Source organism: Mastigoproctus giganteus, chromosome 3 (assembly GCF_048544385.1).
Source record: "Mastigoproctus giganteus isolate SK-2022 chromosome 3, ASM4854438v1, whole genome shotgun sequence".
Taxonomy (NCBI): Eukaryota; Metazoa; Arthropoda; class Arachnida; order Uropygi; family Thelyphonidae; genus Mastigoproctus; species Mastigoproctus giganteus.
Window position 1 is genome coordinate 123,236,245 of NC_143577.1, and position 20,773 is coordinate 123,257,017.

General features: G+C 39.4%; 1 protein-coding gene across 1 annotated transcript in view; it reads left to right on the forward strand.

Moving 5' to 3' along the window:
* LOC150088255 (intermembrane lipid transfer protein VPS13A-like) overlaps positions 1 to 20,773 on the forward strand; it is a 3,009,916-nt gene that overhangs the window by 1,906,636 nt on the left and 1,082,507 nt on the right. The window lies entirely within an intron of this gene.

Consider the following 20,773-nt stretch of genomic DNA (forward strand, 5'->3'; position numbering starts at 1 on the left):
GGGGAGGTACCCATAGACTGGAAATGTGCAAATGTGACCCCAATTCACAAAGGAGGATCAAAGGCAGACACAAGTAATTATAGACCTGTGAGCTTAACTTCTGTTCCCAGAAAATTAATGGAGGCACTGGTTAAAGAAGTACTGCAGGATCATTTAGACAAGACTTCAGTTATAGCTCAGACACAGCATGGTTTTGTTAAGGGGAAGTCTTGCCTGACCAACTTGATTGGATACTATGAAGCAGTCACAAAAGAACTGGATGCAGGGAATAACTTGGATATTATATACTTGGATCTTAGAAAGGCTTTTGATACTGTTGCACATGGAAGACTGCTACACAAATTGGAGCAGTGTGACATTGGAGGCAAATTGCTGCTATGGATAAAGGGGTGGTTGAGGGGGAGAAGACAGAGAGTGGTAATCAATGGACACTGCTCATCGTGGACTAATGTTATTAGTGGAGTCCCTCAGGGCTCAGTGTTGGGTCCATTATTGTTTTCTGTATTTATAAATGATATTGATGATGGTATATCAAGCTTAATGTCCAAGTTTGCAGACGATACAAAGGTTGGCAGGGTTGTTAAGGACACTACTGACACTATGCTGCTGCAACAGGATCTGGAAAGGTTGAGCAGATGGGCTGAGAGGTGGCAAATGTAGTTTAACATTGACAAATGTAAAGTACTACACATTGGAAACAGCAACCCCAGAGCAACGTATCAACTCTGTGGTACTACACTGACAGTGGTAGAGAATGAAAGGGTCCTGGGGGTGGTTGTGCAGGCAGATATGAAGTTCTCTGAGCAGTGCAGATGGGCTGCAAGAGTAGCTCATGGAGTATTGTCAATGATATACAGGAATTTTTCCAGCAGGGATAAGGAGGTGATTATTCCATTGTATAAGGCAATGGTCAGGCCACACCTAGAGTACTGTATACAGGTCTGGAGGCCTCATTTCAAGAAGGATGTAGAGCTGCTGGAACGAGTACAGAGAATTGCAACAAGATTAGTGAATGGAACAAAGGGGTGCTCTTACGAAGAAAGGCTTAAGTTTTGCAAATTACAGTGTCTGGAGACTAGGCACCAGCGAGGTGATCTGATAGAGGTGTATAAAGCCTTGAATGGTTTAAGCATGCCCAATGCTGATGGGATTCTTCCTCTAGCTCAGAAAAATCACCTGAGAGGGCATAAATTCAAATTGAGGAAAGACAGATGTAGGATAGACGTGCAGAAATTTGCCTTTAGCCAGCGGGTGGTTGGTTGGTTGGTTGGTGGAACAGACTTCCATCCCTTGTGGTGGAGGTTGATAGCCTAAATAAGTTTAAGGCTCAGCTGGACAGGTATTTTGAACAAACAGAGGGGTGAAGTGGAAGTGGGTTTTTCTTTTTTTTTTTTTTTTTTTTTTGGCTGATGCTGCATAAGCTTGCTTTCTTGCATCAAATGCTTTCTTGCATCAAATGCCTCTACTAATGCTAATGCTAATTATTAGGTAAATGTGAAAGTTGAGAGATTCATTATCACTAATAAAAATAATAGTTCATTAAGTTGAAATTCAACCTAATGAACTTCTAAAGAAGTTCAGAGTAATAACATTTTAATACAGTTTTAATTTAATATAGTTTTAATACAGTTTGACAATTGTCTTCTCTTTCTGGTCTGTCATTGCTGATGGGTTTAGTTTGGGGTAGATTGATGCATCGGCTGCACTTGGCTATTGTTTGATAGCAGTTAGCAGACTATGTGAATTGAAGACAAGTTTAGTTTTATTTAATAATCCTTTAATAGCGATATGTTCGCATTTTAATACTTAAAGATTTTATATTACATTAACCGGATGAGTTTGATGTGAGCGTCAGGTCAAGATTTCCTACAATAAAGGTATGATGTTGAATTTTTTCTACATAAGCAGGAAAGGTGAATGTTAAATTGAATCAAAATACAGAAGAAAAGTAAGAAAATAGCATGCATGTTAACTAAACAAGATGATTGTTCAATTAACAACAAAAAACATATTTGGAATACTCTTGAAATTAAATATAAAAGGATCGTTTGTAATAGTAATGATAGTAACAGTAATAGTCAGATGGTGCAAGGAAGCCACAGGCTTTTGCTGCACTGGCCAAAAAAAAAAAAAAAAAGAGTAGATAAGAAAATACAAATTATGTGCTCATCTCACATAAGTAAAAATTCTGTTGACCTATAAATTTATTCAAATTTTCAATCTCAACTACCTGCAAGGTTTCCAACAATCAATGACTTGGCCAAAAAAAAAAATACCCTACAATCTAGTCCAAACCTCTTCCCTCGTAATTTGAATTTATGGCTCTTAGTTATAAAATTCTTTATGCTTAATATTAAAGATTAATATTTGGCGTAATATTACTAATATTAATGTTAACCAGTAAGGGGAGACCTTGATTGGTCAGTTCCAATTTAGTCAATTTCTTATCATGATTTGGTAATGAATGAACTGGATGCAAAAAATAATTCTGACATCATAAAATTCAATTTCAATAAAGAAATTCTAACACTGCAAAAACTTAAAATTTTAAAATTACAAAAATGTGGCATTTTCAGCAAGTTACCATTATGGATAACACAATGGCTCAGTGACAGAAGATAGAGGGTATTTATAAATGAGCACTGCTCTTGTAAAGTTATTAGTGGAATCCCTTACAGATTAGAGCTACACTTGTAACTATTTTTAATGTTTAGCATTAGTAGAGGCATATGATGCAAGAAAGCAAGCTTATGCAGCATCTGCAAAAAACACAAAAAAAAACTCCCATTTCACCCCTCCATTCATTCAAAATACCTGTCCAGCTGAGCCTTAAATTTATTTCTGCTATCAAATTCCACAACAAGGGATGGAAGTCTGTTCTACCAACAATCTACCAGCTGGTTAAAGGCAAATTTCCGCACATCCATCCTACATCTGTCTTTCCTCAATTTGAATTTATGCCATCTCAGGTGATTATTCTGATCAAGAGGAAGAATCCCATCAGCATTGAGCATGCTCAAACCATCCAAGACTTTATACACCTCTATCAGATCACCTTGCCAGTGCCTATTCTCCATACACTGTAATTTGCAAAACTTAAGCCTTTCTTCGTAAGAACAACCCTTTGTTCCATTTCTTAGTTGCTTATTTGTTCCATATCTTGTTGCCCTTCTCTCTACATCCTTCTTGAAATGAGGCCTCCAGACCTGTATACAGTACTCAAGGTGTGGCCTGACTATTGCCTTATACAAGGGAATAATCACGTCCTTATCCCTGCTAGAAAAATTCCTGTATGCCATTGTCAAGTAACCGTGAGCTACCCTTGCAGCCCATCTGCACTGCTCAGAAAACTTCATATCTGCCTGCACAATTACTCCCAGGTTCTTTTCATTCTCTACCACTGTCAGTGTAGTACCACAGAGTTGATACATTGCTTTGGGGTTACTGTTTCCCCCATGTAGTACTTCACATTTGTCAATGTTAAACTTCATTTGCCACCTCTCAGCCCATCTGCTCAACCTTTCCAGATCCTGTTGCACCAGCATACTGTCAGTAGTATCCTTAACAACCCAGGCCAACATTTGTATCGTCTGCAAACTTGGACATTAAGCTTGATGTACCACCATCAATATCATTCATAAATACAGAAAACAACAATGGACCCAACACGGAACCTGAGGGACTCCACTAATAATTAGTCCACGATGAGCAGTGTCCATTGATTACCACTCTCTGTCTTCTCCCCCCTCAACCATCCCTTCATCCATAGCAGCAATTTGCCTCCAATGCCATACTGCTCCAATTTCTGCAGCAGTCTTACATGTGCAACAGTATCAAAAGCCTTTCTAAGATCCAAATATATAATATCAAAGTTATTCCCTGCATCCAGTTCTTTTGTGACTGCATCAGAGTATCCAATAAAGTTGGTCAGGCAAGACTTTTCCTTAACAAAACCATGCTGTGTCCGAGCTATAACTGAAGCCTTGTCTAGATGATACTGCAGTGCTTCTTTAACCAGTGCCTCCATTAATTTTTCCTACAACAGAAGTTAAACTCATAAGTCTATAAGGTGCCTCCGTAGCCAGGTGGGAAGGAGCAGCAGTGCGTAGCACACACTTCTTGATTAGACCGGGGTTCGAGCCCGTCACCACCAAATACGTAGGATGCGGAAAGGTTAAGGAATGACCACCGCATATCCTGGACCAATATGGCCTTAGTTGCTAATGCTCCTAAAAACCAAAACAACAACAACAACAACATGTCTATAATTACTTTTGTCAGCCTTTGTTCCTGATTTGTGAATTGGGGTCACATTTGCACATCTTCAGTCTATGGGTACCGCCTCTGAGTCCAAAGAAGCCCTCATAATTATTGCTAAGGGTTTGCTTATTTCCTTTGCTGCCTCCTTCAATATAACTGGATAGTATGAATCAGAGCTGTAATACTCAATATGTTCTACGTATATTTATATATTTATAAATATAAATAATATATAAATTTATATATTATTTATATTTTACTTTAATGTACCGGTAAGTTGTCGATTTTTTCGTTTTTTCCGTTTTAATTTCTGGAGGGTATCATACGGAAGTGTTCCACGTACTATATTGAGGTAAACTCCTCTTATTAATTTACTAATATAACTGGATAGATCCCATCCACCCCAGGTGCCTTTTTTATGTTTATCCTCAACAATTTCTCCTCCACTTTCCTCTCAGTTATTACAAAATCATCTAGCTCACTGCCAGAGTTTACTTGACCTCTGGCATTCCCATTCCTGAATAACTCCTCATGTGTGAATGTAGATGCAGAATACTCATTTAGTTTGTTAGCCACCTGAGCAGGATCATCAACAGTTGAACCATCAATATCCATTGGACCAATATGATTCATCCCTTTCCTTCTAGAGTTTACATAGGTAAAGAACTATTTTCTTTGCGTCCTGTGCCAAGGATTTCTCATAATCTGATTTTGCCTGACTAATCTCCTTTGTGACTTGGTTACAGACCAGCTTATATCTATCATAGGCTTCCATGTCATCCATTAATTTATATTTATCCCATGCATTTTTTTTCTCTGCCATATGTCTCATTAGTTCATTTGACATCCATTTAAGCCTAAACCTTGAACAATATTTGTTACTTGGTATGTGAAGCCTAGTAGCTTCCAAGATAAATTCTTTGAATGCTTACCATTTTGAATTTGCTGTTGGTAACATCATCATCAGTTTGTCCCACTGAATAGAATTTAAATACTGTCCCAGACCATCATGGTTACCTTTACGAAAGCAATAACCCTTCCCTTTACCCCTGATGGTAGCTACCTCTTTGAATAAATCCCACTTCAGCACACTGTTATCACTGCAACCTAGTGGTTTCTTTATCTGCAGATTCGTAATGCATGAAGAATCAGAACTGATAATCAAATCAAGAGTATTACTCCCTCTAGTTGCCTCCCGAACGTGCTGATTTAGAAAACAATCATCCAATAAATCCACAAAAGCCTTGCTAGTGTTTGAGTGACCAACCCACAAATTCCAGTCAATATCTGGGAAATTAAAATCCCCCATTATAAGACTCTCTGATTTACTGGCCCACTCTTATTTCCCTATACAGTTTCGTATTATACTCATCAAAATCATTAGGCCTATAGCACACTTCTACTCTGAATTTTGATCTCCCAATGCTTATGTCACACCAAACTGAACTCATATCATAACCGCTCCTCCCTTCCTAACCTGTCTATCCTTTCTGTACACATTGTTCTCCCCAAATTGCAGTTCTGCATTCCTTATATCTGTGTGACACCACATCTCTGATATCCAAACAATATCTGCCTTTGATGTGTTGAGCAATACCTCAAATTCATCAAATTTATTAACCAAACTCCTAGTATTGGTTTACACGCAAGTATGCATGCATCTGTTTCTGTACTTAGCTTTCCTAACACAACCCATGAGTTTACTTATATCACAATGACTCCCAGCAGTCTCTGAAATACCTTGCATCTACCTGCACAGAAAGACCAATCAGCTGCCACTCCTATATCGGTACCTCCTAGTGCTCCACAAGTAACAAAAGCAATTACGAAAGAAAAGAATAAGAAAGGTGAAGTACCCCCTAGTACCCAAGAAAACATGGATGTCGAGCAGAAGGAGGTACCCGAAGATTCAGTTTAGGAGCTCTTTGCTGAGGAGGAAATGGACACTGGTCAGTATCCGTACTTCCCCAGGAAGGATAAAGCCAAAACTGAAAAAGGGAAGCCCTCGGCACCTCGGAAGCCACCTGATGGACCCACCAAGCCAAAATAATGGCTAAATTCCTACAGTGGAACTGTCGTGGATTCCGGCGAAACAATGATGACATCAAGGACCTTCTGCAAAAGCATGAGTCAGTCTGCCTTTGCTTAAAAGAGACATACCTGAAGGCAAATGAAAACCCTTCACTTCGTAACACTACTGTCATTTGAAAGGACAGAACTTTGGATGGACCTGCTCATGGGGGTGTTGCTATAATTCTGGGCAACCATACCCCATATCAAACTATTGCACTCACCACCAACATAGAAGCGGTAGCGGTTCGCCTTACGTTAGGGTTCTTAATAACAGTCTGCTCAGTTTATTTGCCACCTATGGCTGATATCTCCCAGAGAGACCTTGATGATCTCATTGTGCAGCTGCCTACTCCTGTCTTACTCCTGGGCAATTTCAATGGACATAACACCCTGTGGGGTAGTTCAAACGTTAATGGAAGGGGATGTGTCATAGAGCATATGCTCAATGACAATGACCTATCTCTTCTAAATGAGGAACTAACACCTTTTTCCACATGCTTACCCTTACATTCTCTGCTATTGACCTTTCTATATGCTCCCCCTCTCTCCTTCCTTCAATCACTTGGGAAGCAGAGGAGAATCTTTATGGAAATGATCACTTCCCCGTGATAACCAGCCTACTTAAAGGGACGCCATGCTCACCTTTTAGGTTACCACGATGGAAGATTGATCAGGCTGAATGGAACACTTTTCAACACCTGGTAGACTTTAACATCAGTACAGTCAGTCGGGAGCCTATCAATGACGCAGTGGCGTACATCACAGAAAGCATTATCCATGCAGGTGCAGCTACAATTCCAAAAACATCTACCTGGTTTCTGCCATTTCCAAAACCTTGGTGGAATAGTGAATGCACAGCAGCAAAAAAGGCACAAAATAAAGCTTGGGGGATATTCCGATGATATCCTACCACAGCCAATCTCTTAGCCTTCAAACGTTCACGCACGAATGCGCAATATATTCATCGTCAGAGCCAAAAGGAATCGTAGGTCCGCTTTACATCCACCATTACCCAGTCAACCAGCAGTAAAGCTATCTGGGACAAAATCCGGAAAATGAAGAGTAAATATACATTGCACCCTTCATCGGTCGTGGAGTATAATGGATGCGTTATTGCAGACCCAACTGCAATAGACAATGTACTTGGGGAGACCTTCTCTGCCATCTCGTCAACATCTGCTTACTCCCCAGAATTTCTGGTCTGGAAAGATAAATTTGAAAAGCAGCCAATTAACTTTAAATCTAAAAGGTCTCATCCCTATAATGGGCCCTTTACCACGGAAAGAGCTCTCCGTGGTAAAGGGCCCATTATAGGGATAAAGGGCCCGTTAGAGCTCTTATCAAGGCAAGATCTCTTGCCTTGGTAAGAGCTCTAACTCTTACCAAGGCAAGTGCTGGGACCAGATCTTATCCATTATGATATGATCAAACATCTGTCTGCAAAATCCATGGACCAACTGCTTTTTCTATATAACAGAATATTTCAAGAAGAGCAGTTTCCAGATTCCTGGCATAAGGCAATCGTGCTTGCCTTTCCTAAGCCAGGAAAGGATCCTAAAATCCCAATGAACTACCGTCCTATTGCTCTGACTAGCTGTCTGTGCAAAATTCTGGAGAGAATGGTCAATGCCCGCCTTATATGGTATTTAGAGGCTAATGGGTTCCTCTCCAGATTTCAGTGCGGCTTCCGTAGGAATAGGTCAACTTTGGACCATTTAATCAGGCTCGAAACTTCCATTTGAGATGTCTTTTTAAAACGAGAACACCTGGTGTCAGTGTTCTTCGATATGGAAAAAGCATATGACACAACTTGGAGATTTGGAATTTTAAAAGACCTCTACAGCATCGGCCTTAGAGGTAATCTCCCCAATTTTATTAAAAACTTTTCATGTCACCATTCTTTCCAAGTCCGTGTAGGATCTACTCTCTCTCTCGCTCTTTTAGTCAAGAGGAGGGAGTACCTCAAGGATCCATTTTAAGTGTCACGCTTTTTGCCATTAAAGTGAATTCCATCACAGAACAACTTCCTCCAACTGTAAGCTGTGCCCTCTATGTTGACGATTTTAGCATATTCTGTCATTCCTGCAACATGAGGGTAATTGAGAGGCAACTGCAACGTGCCATTGACCATTTGAACTCATGGGCAATGAATAACTGGTTCAGGTTCTCTCCACAAAAGACGGTTTGCATGCATTTTTGCAGAAAGCGCAATCTTCACCCTGAACCTGAACTGAGGCTTGGACAAAATGCTATCCCAGTAGTACCTGAGACTAGATTTTTGGGGCTTATATTCGACAAAAAGCTGACCTTTCTAGAACACATCCGTCAACTACATGCAAAGTGCACGAGAGGTTTGAATATCCTATGTGCAATCTCCTCACATTCTTGGGGTACTGACCGATGTATCCTCATGCACCTCTATCGTGCACTCTTACGATCTAAGTTAGATTACGGGTGCCAGGTATGCGCATCCTCTAGACTCAGCGTACTCCGATGGCTGGATCCCATCCACCATCAGGCGATCCGTATTGCCACTGGAGCATTTCGAACTTCTCCTGTCCATAGCTTCTATGTCAAAGCGAATGAGCCCTTGTTATCGCTTCGCAGGAAACAGTTGTCTCTATAGTATGCTTTGAAACTGAAATCCCTGCCAGACCATCTGACGTGGACACCCGTTTTTGAGCCACGTTGGGAAAATCTGTACAACATTCGCCAGACTACCAATCAACCATTCAGTATTCGTATTCAAAGGCTACTCAATGATTTGAACATCACATTAGACAATGTTGCCCCATCACCAGGGCAACCTTTTCCACCCTGGCATGCTCATGTCCCAAACTGCAACTTCTCCCTTAACAATTGGAGAAAGGACAATACTTCATCCACCGTGTCTACCTGCAGCTCTTTTTAGCTGAGCGCTCGGAACATGCTGACTTCTTGCCCATCTACACAGATGGCTCGAGGTCAGAAATGTCTGTCGGATCTGCAGCTGTTTTCCCAGACACCACGGTATCTCAGCAGATCTCCAACGAATGCAGTGTGTTCACTGCAGAGCTGCATGCGGTTGAGCTAGCCTTAGATCGTATACAAACCACCCACCACAAAAAATATATTATATATACCGATTCTCTGAGTTCATTGCAGGCTTTATCATCGATGAGGTTCAACCCTCATCCTGTCCTGACCCAGATACATCAGAAGCTACACTTCCTTGCAGAATTCAAATTTGTTGTTCATTTTTGCTGGATCCCAGGCCACATTGGGATCTCAGGAAATGATTTGGCAGACACTGCAGCCAAATCAGTGAACCTATTTAACTCTTGCCTGTCAGTCTCTATACAGACTACAGGCCAGTAATCCGAAAGAAACTGGTATCCCAATGGCAATACTCATGGCATGAACAGACTACAAACAAGTTATATGAGATTAAGCCTGTAATTGAACATTAGCAGTCTAGTCTGCGCAGGAACCGAAAAGAGGAAGTTGTTCTATCTCGACTCTGCATAGGACATTGTCACTTGACACATTGCTATCTGCTGAGGGCAGACGATCGTCCTATGTGTAGAAATTGTGACACCGTTTTAACAGTCCGTCATATTTTAATTGAATGTCCATCTTTTTATAATGACCGCCATTTATGTTTTAGCCATCTGTCTGAACCTTATACACTCAGATAGATTTTATCGGACAATGACAACGTTTCACCTATTTTTAAGTTTTTACAACTTATTAATCTAAATAATTCTATCTAGAATATTTTTATCGTTTTATGCTATATGAATGTTTTATATTGTATATTCTTTTACAATAATATACAAATAATTTTATATTCTACATTCTTTTGACTTGCCGCTTTATAGCCTTAGATGCTAATGCGCAATAAAACTATAAAACAAAAAAACAAACAAACCTTGCATCTTGTTTTCCAGGCTGCTGCACATTCCAATAAAAGCAGTGCAAGGAATCACTTTCCCCTCTGGCAGTTTCTACTGTTAATCTATTAGTCCTTGTATCCACCCAAGCTAACAATTTTCCAACCCACCTAACACTGCCTCGATAGCATCAGCAAATATTCTTGCACCCTTCCTATTTAAGTGTATCCCATCCCTGTAGAAGCCGTCTCTCCTGTTAACAAGAGACAAGTACAGACCACGCGGAAATAAAATTCTACCCCTTGAGCCTTGCACAATCTTTCCAGGGCCGAATTGATTGACAAGGCTCTCATCATATACTCCCTCCTATCGCGTCTGGGCAGAATTGCAAACTTTTACAAATTCAACCATAATTCATGCCTTTTTTTCAACAGTCACCTGTACTTGTTAAGTAATTCCGCCGGTCTCCTACTCTACTTTTTTATTAACAATATTGATAAAGGCATATTAGCATTAGCATTAGCAAAGGCACATGATGCAAGAAAGCAAGCTTATAGCAGCACTAATGGTAACCCTTATTTTACCCATCCACTCGCTCCAAATGTTTGTCAAGTTCTGCCTATTTAAGCTATCAGCTTCTACAACGACAGATGGAAGTTTGTTTCACCAATCAACCACCCGCTGGCTAAAGGAAAACTTCCGCACATCTATCCTACATCTGTCTTTCCTCAATTTGAATTTATGCCCTCTCAGGTGATTATTCTGAGCAAGAAGAAGAAGAATCACATCCGCATTGAGCATGCTCAAACCATTCAAGGCTTTATACACCTCAATCAGATCACCTCATAGGTGCCTAGTCTCCAGACACTGTAATTTACAAAACTTAAGCCTTTCTTCATAAGAGCAACCCTTTATTTCATTCACTAATCTTGTCGCCCTTCTCTGTACTTGTTCCAACAACTCTACATCCTTCTTAAAATGAGGCCTCCAGACCTGTATATAGTACTCGAGGTGTGGCCTGATCATTGCCTTATACAAGGGGATAATCACCTCCTTATCCCTGCTAGAAAAATTCCTGTATATCATTGACAAGACACCATGAGCTACTATTGCAGACCATCTGCACTGCTCAGAAAACTTCATATCTACCTGCACAATTACCCCCAGTTCCTTTTCATTCTCTACCCCAGTCAGTATGGTACCACAGAGTTGATACGTTACTCTGGGATTACTGCTTCCCATATGTAGTACTTTACATTGTCAATGTTAAACTTCATTTGCCATCTCTCAGACCATCTGCTCAACTTTTCTAGAGCTTGTTGCAGTAGTGTACTGTCATTAATAGCATTAACAACCCTTCCAACCTTCATATCGTCTGCAAACTTGGACATTAAGCCTGATATACCATCATCAGTATCATTTATAAATACAGAAAACAACAATGGACCCAACACTAAACCCTGAAGGACTCCACTAATAACATTAGTCCACGAAGAGCAGTGTCCATTGATTACCACTCTCTGTCTTCTCCCACTCAACCATCCCTTTATTCATAGCAGCAATTTGCCTCCAGTGCCACAGTACTCCAATTTGTGCAGCAGTCTTCCATGTGCAACAGTATCAAAGGCTTTTCTAAGATCCAAATATTTGATATCAAAGTTATATTTTGCATCCAGTTCCTTTGTGACTACATCCAATCAAATTAGTCAAACAAGTCTTCCCTTTAACAAACCCATGCTGTGTCCGAGCTATAACTGAAGTCTTGTCTAGTTTATCCTGCAATGTTTCTTTAACCAGTGCCTCCCTTAATTTCCCTGAAACAGAAGTTAAACTAACAGGTCTGTAATTACCTATGTCTCCCTTTGATCCTCCTTTGTGGATTGGGGTCCCATTTGCACATATCCAGTCCATGCGTACCTCCTCTGAGTCCATAGAAGCTCTCATAATTATGGCTAAGGGTTTGCTTACTTCCCTTGCCACCTCCTTTAATATAACTGAATAGATTCCATCCACCCCAGGTGCCTTTCTTGTGTTTATCTTCAACAATTTCCCCTCCCTTTACTCTCAATTATTACAAGATTATATAGCCTACTGCCAGAGCTGAATACACTACTGGCATTCCTCTTCCTGAATGACTCCACATGTGAGAATGTCAATGTAAAATATTCATTTCGTTTGTTAGCTACCTGGGCAGGATCATCAAAAGTTGAACCATCGATATCAAGTGGACCAATCTGATTCATCCCCTTCCTTCTAGAGTTTACATAAGTAAAGAACTCTTTGCTCTTTTTCTTTGCGTCCTTTGTCAAAGATTTCCCATAATCTGCCTTTGCCTGCGTAATCTCCTTTGTGACTTGGTTAAAGACCAGCTTATATCTATCATAGGCTTCCATGTCACCCATTAACTTATATGTATCCCATGCATTTTTCTTCTCTGCCATATGTCTCATTAGTTCATCTGACATCCATTTAGGGCTAAATCTTGAACAATATTTCTTTGTTGGTATGAAAAGCCTTGTAGCTTCCAAGATTAATTCTTTGAATGCTTCCCATTTTGAATTTGCTGTTGGTAACATCATCAGTTGGTTCCACCGTATAGAATTTAAAACTGTCTCAGACCACCGTAGTCATCTTTATGAAAGCAAAAACCCTTCCCTTTACCCTTCATGGTAGTTAACTCTTTGAGTAAATTCCACTTCAGCACACTGTGGTCACTGTCACCTAGTGGTTCCTTTAACTGAAGATTCTTGATGCATGAAGAAACACTACTGTTAATCAGATCAAGAATATTACTCCCTCTACTTGCTTCCTGAACATGCTTCTGTAGAAAACAATCATCCAATAAATCCACAAAAGCCTTGCTAGTGTGTGAGTGACCAAACCACAAATTCCAGTCAATATCTGGGAAATTAAAATCCCCCATTATAAGACACTAATTTACTGGCCCGCTCTATTCTCTGCACAACTGCTTATTATACTCATCCGATTCATTAGGCCTATAACACACACATATTCTCATTTTTTCTTTACCAGTGCTTATGTCACCCCAAACAGGCTCAACATTGCATTGTTCACCCACATCAATTGGATGCACTTACTTTGGTTTTATGTGTTTCTTAATTAACAGCATAACCCTTCCTCCCTTCCTGTCCTGTCTATCCTTTCTGTACACATTGTACTCCCCAAATTCCAGTTCTGCACTACTTATGTCTCTGTGACACCATGTCTCTGATATCCCAACAATATCTGCCTTTCATTTCTTGACTAGCCCTTCAATCTCATCGAATTTATTAACTATACTCCCTAGCATTGATGTACAACCACATATACATGCACCTATTTCTACTCTTAGTTACCGTAACACTGCCCATGTATTTACTTGTTCCACTATGACTCCCAGCAGTCCTGGAAATTCCCATTGCCTTGCTTTCCAGGCTGCTGCTCAATTGCATTTCAATAGAAGTAGTGCAAGAACCACTTTTACCTCTGCCAGCAGCTGCTGTTAATCTATTAATCTGTGTACCCCCCCAAGCTAGTAGTTTTCCGACCCACCTAACTCTGCCTCGAAAGCATCAGCAAATATTCTTGCACCCTTTCAATTTAAGTGTATCCCACACTGTAGAAGCAGGCTATCCTGTTAACAAGCACAGACCAGGCTGAGAAAAATCTACCTCTTGAGCCTTGCAGATTGATCGACAAGGCCCTCATCAAATACTCCCTCCTATCGTGTCTGGGCAGAATTGGAGACACATTCAAATTCAACCCTAACTCACGGCTTTTTTTCAGCATTGTCTTGTACTTGTTAAGTAATTCTGCGGGTCTCCTACTCTTAATATCATTAGTGCCAACGTGTAGAACAATATCACTCTTTGTGCCCTTAAAGGATGATATCTGCCCTACACCGTCATCAACGTTTGCCCCTGGCAGACATACCCTGGTCCTGTTCCATCTATCCTTTTTTTGCACAATATGTTTCCCGTTTACATGACAATAGAGTCACCTACAACAACTAGTTCCTTTTGACCAGCACATTCTGCCTTGGGGGTTCCCGCTGGTTTGTGTGATGTCCAAGTGAAGCTTTGGCATTGATGTGGGCAGCTGAGAGGTTGATGGGCCCCTCGATTTAAATCCTTTGAGGGCATCCACCCTGTCCTTCAAGCTCTCATATAAGCCTATAACAATGCCGAGCTGGTGTCTGATTCCCTCTCACTCCTTACATTGCACACACACAGAAAGACATTCCCCTTGGCAATATCATGTCACGTTCCTGATTGCTCCAGAAACATCAAACAAGTAGTGCATTTCAATAGACTGTGATTCAGAGGACAACCACCCTCCCTCAGTTCTTCCCTGAGCCACCACACTTCCACTAGTTTGAGCCTCTTGCTTTGCTGCTCTGGTCTGAGTCATGATTTCTATTCAAGGTCAATAAAATTCCAATACAAAATATAACCCTAAACCTATATCCCAATGCAGTTATAACACTATATATATGTATTTCAGTATCGAATATTATCTCCGAGTTACGATATATGACTTTCTTATCCCCTGTCAACTTATATATATTAATTTATCATGTTATGTTTGTAATAACTGGGTCGCTATATAATTAGTGAATATCAAGCTTATTCACTAATTTTGCAGATGATGCAAAGTTGGCAGAGTGCTGTATGACAGAAATCAAGGCAACAAAACAGCTTCAACAAACCTATAAAAATTAGAGAGCTGGGCTGATATGTGGCAATTAAAGTTAAAACATCTATAAATACATGGAGAGCCATAATCACAGGATAACATACCAATTGAGTGTAACACAGATTGGTAGACAATTAAAGAGAGAGATACGGGTACATGTACAATCCAGCATGAAGTAATCTGAGCAGTGCTGAGACAGCTCATAGAATTTCCATAAGTCATAGCATTAGCATTTGTAGTGGCATATGATGGAAGAAAGCAAGCTTATATAGCATCAGCCCAAAAGCAACAAAAAAAAAAAAAATACTCTTCCCATTTCACTTATCCATTCCCTCCAAAGGTTTGTCGTGTTCTTCCTTAAATTTATTTAATCTGTCAACTTCCACAATTACAGATTGAAGTTTTTTCCAGCAACGAACCACTCAATTTCTAAAGGCAATTTTCTGCAAATCTATTCTGCAACTGTCTTTCCTCAATTACAATTTATACTCCCCTCAAATGCGTGATCTGAGCAAGAAGAAGAATCCCATCAAATTTGAGCTTGCTCAAACCTTTCAAAGCCTTAAACACCTCAATCATATTACCTTGCATGTGCCAAATTTCCAGATGCTGTAATTTGCAAAAATGAATCTTTTTTGGTAAAAGCACTCATCTGTTCCCTTCACTAATCTTGTTGCCCTTCTCTGTACTCATTCCAGCAGCCCACATCCTTACTAAAATGAGGCCTCCAGATCTATATGCAGTAAACAAAGTATGGCCAGAGCATTGCCTTATACAAAGGGATAATCACCACCTTATCATTGCTATAAAAATATATCATTGACAAAACCACATGAGCTACTTTGATCAGCCTGTCTGCACTGATCAGTGAACATCATATCAGACTGCACAATTACTCCCAAGTCTTTTTAATTCTTCATTACACTGAATGTAGTACCATACAGTTGGTATGTTTCTCTGGGTGTTACTTAGCATTAGTAGGGCATATGATGCATGAAAGCAAGCTTATATAGCATCAGCCAGAAAAAAAAGAGCAAAACACCTTCCCATTTCACCAGTCCATTCTTTTACATTTGCATTTGTACTTTGAATTTGAAAATTTAAACTTCAGTTGCCAATTCTCAGCCTATCTACCGAACTTTTGTAGATCCTGTTTCAGAAGCATACTGTCATTACTATCATGAACAATTCTCCCAACCTTTATATCATCTGCAAATTTGGAGAGTAAGTCTGATATATCATCATCAGTATCATTAATAAATAGAGAAAACAACATTGGGCTCAACGCTGAGCCCTGGGTGACTCCATTAATAACATTAGTCCATGAAGGGCAATGTCAATTGATAACCACTCTCTGTCTTCTCCCACTCAATGATCCCTTTATCCTTAGCTCCAACTTGCCCTTAATGCCACACTGCTCCACTTTGTACAGCAGTCTTTTATGTGTATCAAAAGCTTTCCTGAAATCCAAGTATATGAATGTAAAATTATTTTTACATTCAGTTCCTTTGTGACCACATCATCATGTCCAATCAAATTTATCAGACAAGATTTCCCCCTAACAAACCCATGCTGTGTCTGAACTATAACTGCAGCCTTGTCCAGGTGATCTACATTACTTCTCTAACTAGTGACTCCATTATTTTTCCTGGAACAGGAGTTAAACTAAAGCTCTGTAATTACTCATGTTACTCTTTGATGCACCTTTGTGAATTAGGGATGCATTTGCACATCTTCAATCTGTGGGGACCTCCCCTCAATTCAAGGATGTTCTCATAATTTTGGCTAAGGGTTTGATTACTTCCTTTGCTGTCTCCCTTAATATAATTCAAATAGATCCCATCCACCCCAGGTGCTTTTCTTACATTTTTAATTTCAACAATTTCCCTTCCACTTCTTCTCAGTTGTTACAAAATCATTTAGCTCCCTGTTAGATTTGATAAACTTCTGACTTCCACTTCCCTAGAGAATTGCTCATGTGTGAATGTAGGTGCAAAATACTTGTTCAATTTATTGGCAACCTGAACAAGATAATTAACAGTCAAAACATCAATATCAAGTGGACCAACCTGATTCATCCCCTTCCTTCTAGAGTTTACATAAGTAAAAACATCTTTGCATCCTTTACCAAATATTTTTCTTAATCTGCCTTTGCTTGCCTAACCTTCTTTGCGACTTGGTTGCAGACTTTCTTATATCTCCAATAGGCTTCTGTGTTGCATGATAATTTATATGCATCCATGCATTTTTCTTCTCTGCCACAAGTTTCAATAGATCTAAAATCCATTTAGGTCTATGCCTTGAAAGTATTTTTTAGTTGGTATGAAAAGCCTAGTAGATTCCATGATTAATTTCCGGAATGCTTCCCATTTAAAAATTTCTGTTGCTGATATAGAATTTAAAATATATTCTATATAGAATTTAACTATATAGAATTTAAAAGCTGTCTGAGACCACTGTAGTCACCTTTACTAAAGCAAAAACCTTTCCCTTTCCTCCCAATGGTTGTTACATCTTTAAGTAAATCCCACAGCAATGAATTGTGATCACTGCCACCTAGTGGTTACTTTTGTGCAAATTCTTAATGCTTGAATAATCACTGCTAATAATCAGATCACGAGTATTACAAACTTTCCTCTCAAACATGCTGCTGTAGAAAACAGTCATCCAAGAAATCCATAAAATTCTTGCTAGTGTGCAAGTGACCAACCCACAAATTCCAGTCTATATCTGGAAAGTTAAAATCTCCCATTATTAAACATTCTGATTTTCTGACCTACTGTTATTTCTCTGTTTAGTTCTTTATTGTACTCATCAGAGTAATTAGACCTATAACACACTCCTATTATCATTTTTGTTTTCCCGCTGTTTCTATATCATCAGACTGAATCAGCATTGCACTGGCCACCAATTCTTTAAATAGGCTTCTAGGTTGGGAATGTACTGTTCATAATGGCTGCAATGATGCTACACCAACCGTTATAAACTTTTATTGAAATAAAATAAAATTAATTAAAATTGTTAATAATAATAATAATAATAAGATAAAATAGGTAAAATGAATAGCATAATTAAGCCGGATAAAATTGATAAGATAAGAGACACTGTCTGTACAATAAAAATAAAATATATACAATGAAATAAAACAATGTAGATCATGGGATAAAAGTGATAAAACACCAAAGCTCTCTGAGGCCTCTGCCTCCTTTATCAACAGTAAAGCGTGATGTACAGTACATTCTTAAATATCAACAGGCTCACAGTTCACAGCACATATTTCCACAAGAGCATGGGCAGTACTCTCCATATGCGCACTTGAACCGGAAATGGTTCGCGAGCTTAAAGATCGTATTGGGGAGCATATCAGTGTGATAAAGATCGAGGATTATGGGAGGTCTGCTGTGGCGGAGCATTTTTGGGAGAAGAACCATCAAATCTCTCCTGATGAAACTGTTATCGTCGACCAGTCACACAGATTTTGGGATCACAAGTAGCTCAAGTGCTTGCACATTTGCTCCTCTGAGCGTAACACTATTAATAGAAACAGGGGAGTCCATATTCGTCCCCTCTTCATAGCTGTGGCTCTTGGAAGGGATGAGCGGTTCCTCCTGGCACACTCCTGAGCCATTTCCGGTTCAAGTGCACATATGGGGAGTACTGCCCATGCTCCTGTGGAAACACGTGCTGTGAACCATGATCCTGCTGATATTTAAGGATATATTGTATCTTAAGCTTTACTATTGATAAAGGAGGCGGACACCTCTGAAAGCATTCAATTTTTATTGAACAGTGTATCTTATCTTATCAGTTTTATCCGGCTTAATTATGCTATTCATTTTACCTATTTTATCTTATTATTATTATTATTATTATTACCAATTTTAATTTATTTTATTTTATTTTATTTTATTTAAATAAAAGTTTAAAACGGTTGGTGTAGTATCGTTGCAGTCATTATTAACTGGCCACCAATTTCTACTGGTTGCACTTCCTTAGATTTTATGTGTTTCTTAACTAACAACATAACCCCTCCTATTTTGTCTGTCCTTTCTGGACACATTGTATTCAAATTCTGCATTTCTTATGTCTGTGTGACACAAAATCTCTGATATTCCAACAATGTCCACATTTGGTATTGTGACCAGCACTTCAAATTTATTTACTATTCTCCTAGCATTGATCTACATGCAGGTATACATGCACCTGTTCTTATGCTTAGTTACCCTAGCATAGCCCATGTATTTACTTGTTTCATAATGATTCCCAGCAGTTCTTGAAATCCCCAGCACCTTGCTTTTTACGCTGCTCATTCCAGTAGAAGCAGCGCAGAATCACTTTCACCTCTGCCTGTGGACATTGTTGATTTATTAGACTGTATATTCCTCCAAGGTAGCAGTATTCCAATCCACCTAACATTACCTCAATAGTATTAGCAGCAAATATTCTTGCACCCTCTCCATTTAGGTGTATCCCATCTCTGTAAAAGCACTCTCCTGTTAACAATCACAAACCATGTTGAGAAAAATTCTGCCCCATGAGCCTTGCACAATCTCTCCAGGGCTGAATTGACCAACAAGGCACTCATCATATACTCCTTCCTGTTGTGTCTGGGCAGAAGTGCAGACACTTTCAAATTTATCCCTAATTCACATTTTTTTTTAAATATTGGCCTGTACTTTTTAATTAAATCCGCAGATCTCCTACTCTTAATGTCATTAGTGAGAACGTGATATCTGCTCTACAATTTAATCTACTTTTGCCCATGATGGTCATGCCCTGGTCCTATTCCTCCTATTCTTTTTGACCAATATATTTCCCATTTCTATGACAATAGAGTCACCACCACCACCACCAACAACAACAACAAGTTCCTGTGGGACCAGCACATTCTGCCTTGGGAGTTGCTGCTGTGTTGCCACAATCAAATGCAAGTTCTGGTGTTGATGCAGGCAGGTGAGAGCTTGATTGGCCCCCCAATTTAAACCCTTCCAGGGCATCCACCCTTTTCTTCAAGCTCTCATAAAAGCCCATAACATCGCCGAGTTGGCACCTGACATCCTCACACTCCTTATATCAAGCACAAAGTTATCTCCCTTGTCAATATCATGTCCTATTCTTGATATCTCCACAAACATGAAATAAGCACTACATTTCATAAGGCTGTTATTCAGAAGACAACCATCCCCCTCAGTTCTCCTCAGAGTCACAGCACTACCACTACCTTGAGCCTTTTGCTTTGCTGCTCTGGTCTGAGACATGATTTCAGTTCTAATTCAGCATAATTGAAAATACTACACTAAAGTTATATCCTAATGGTGTAATAACACTAAGCACCAGTTATGCTATGAAGTTTACATTTTTGAATATATATATTTCAATATCAAGCAGTATATGTATTTTGTATCTCCTACCAAGTTTATGTTATATGAAACCTGTATCTCCCATTTAGTTTAATTTCTATGTATTACACTATAAGTAGCGCCTCCGTAGCTAGGTAGGCAGGAGCAGCAGTGCGTAGCACAAGCTTCTTGATTAGACCAGGGTTCGAGCCTGTCCCATCCTCTCCATTTAGGTGTATCCCACCCCTGTAAAAGCACTCTCCTGTTAACAATCCTAATACAGGTTTGATACAGGTTAACAATCCTGATACAGGTCCAAATACGGAGGATGTGGAAAGGTCAGGGAATGACCACTGCATATCCCTGGAGCAATATGGCCTTGGTTGCTAATGCTCCTAAAAAAAAAAAAAAAAAAACCAATTACACTATAATGTTATGTTTGTAAATTCTAAGTAGTTATAATAGATAAAATAAATCAGTAGCAATATATTTACGATATAGCAATATATTTACAATACTATATCTACCCAAAAT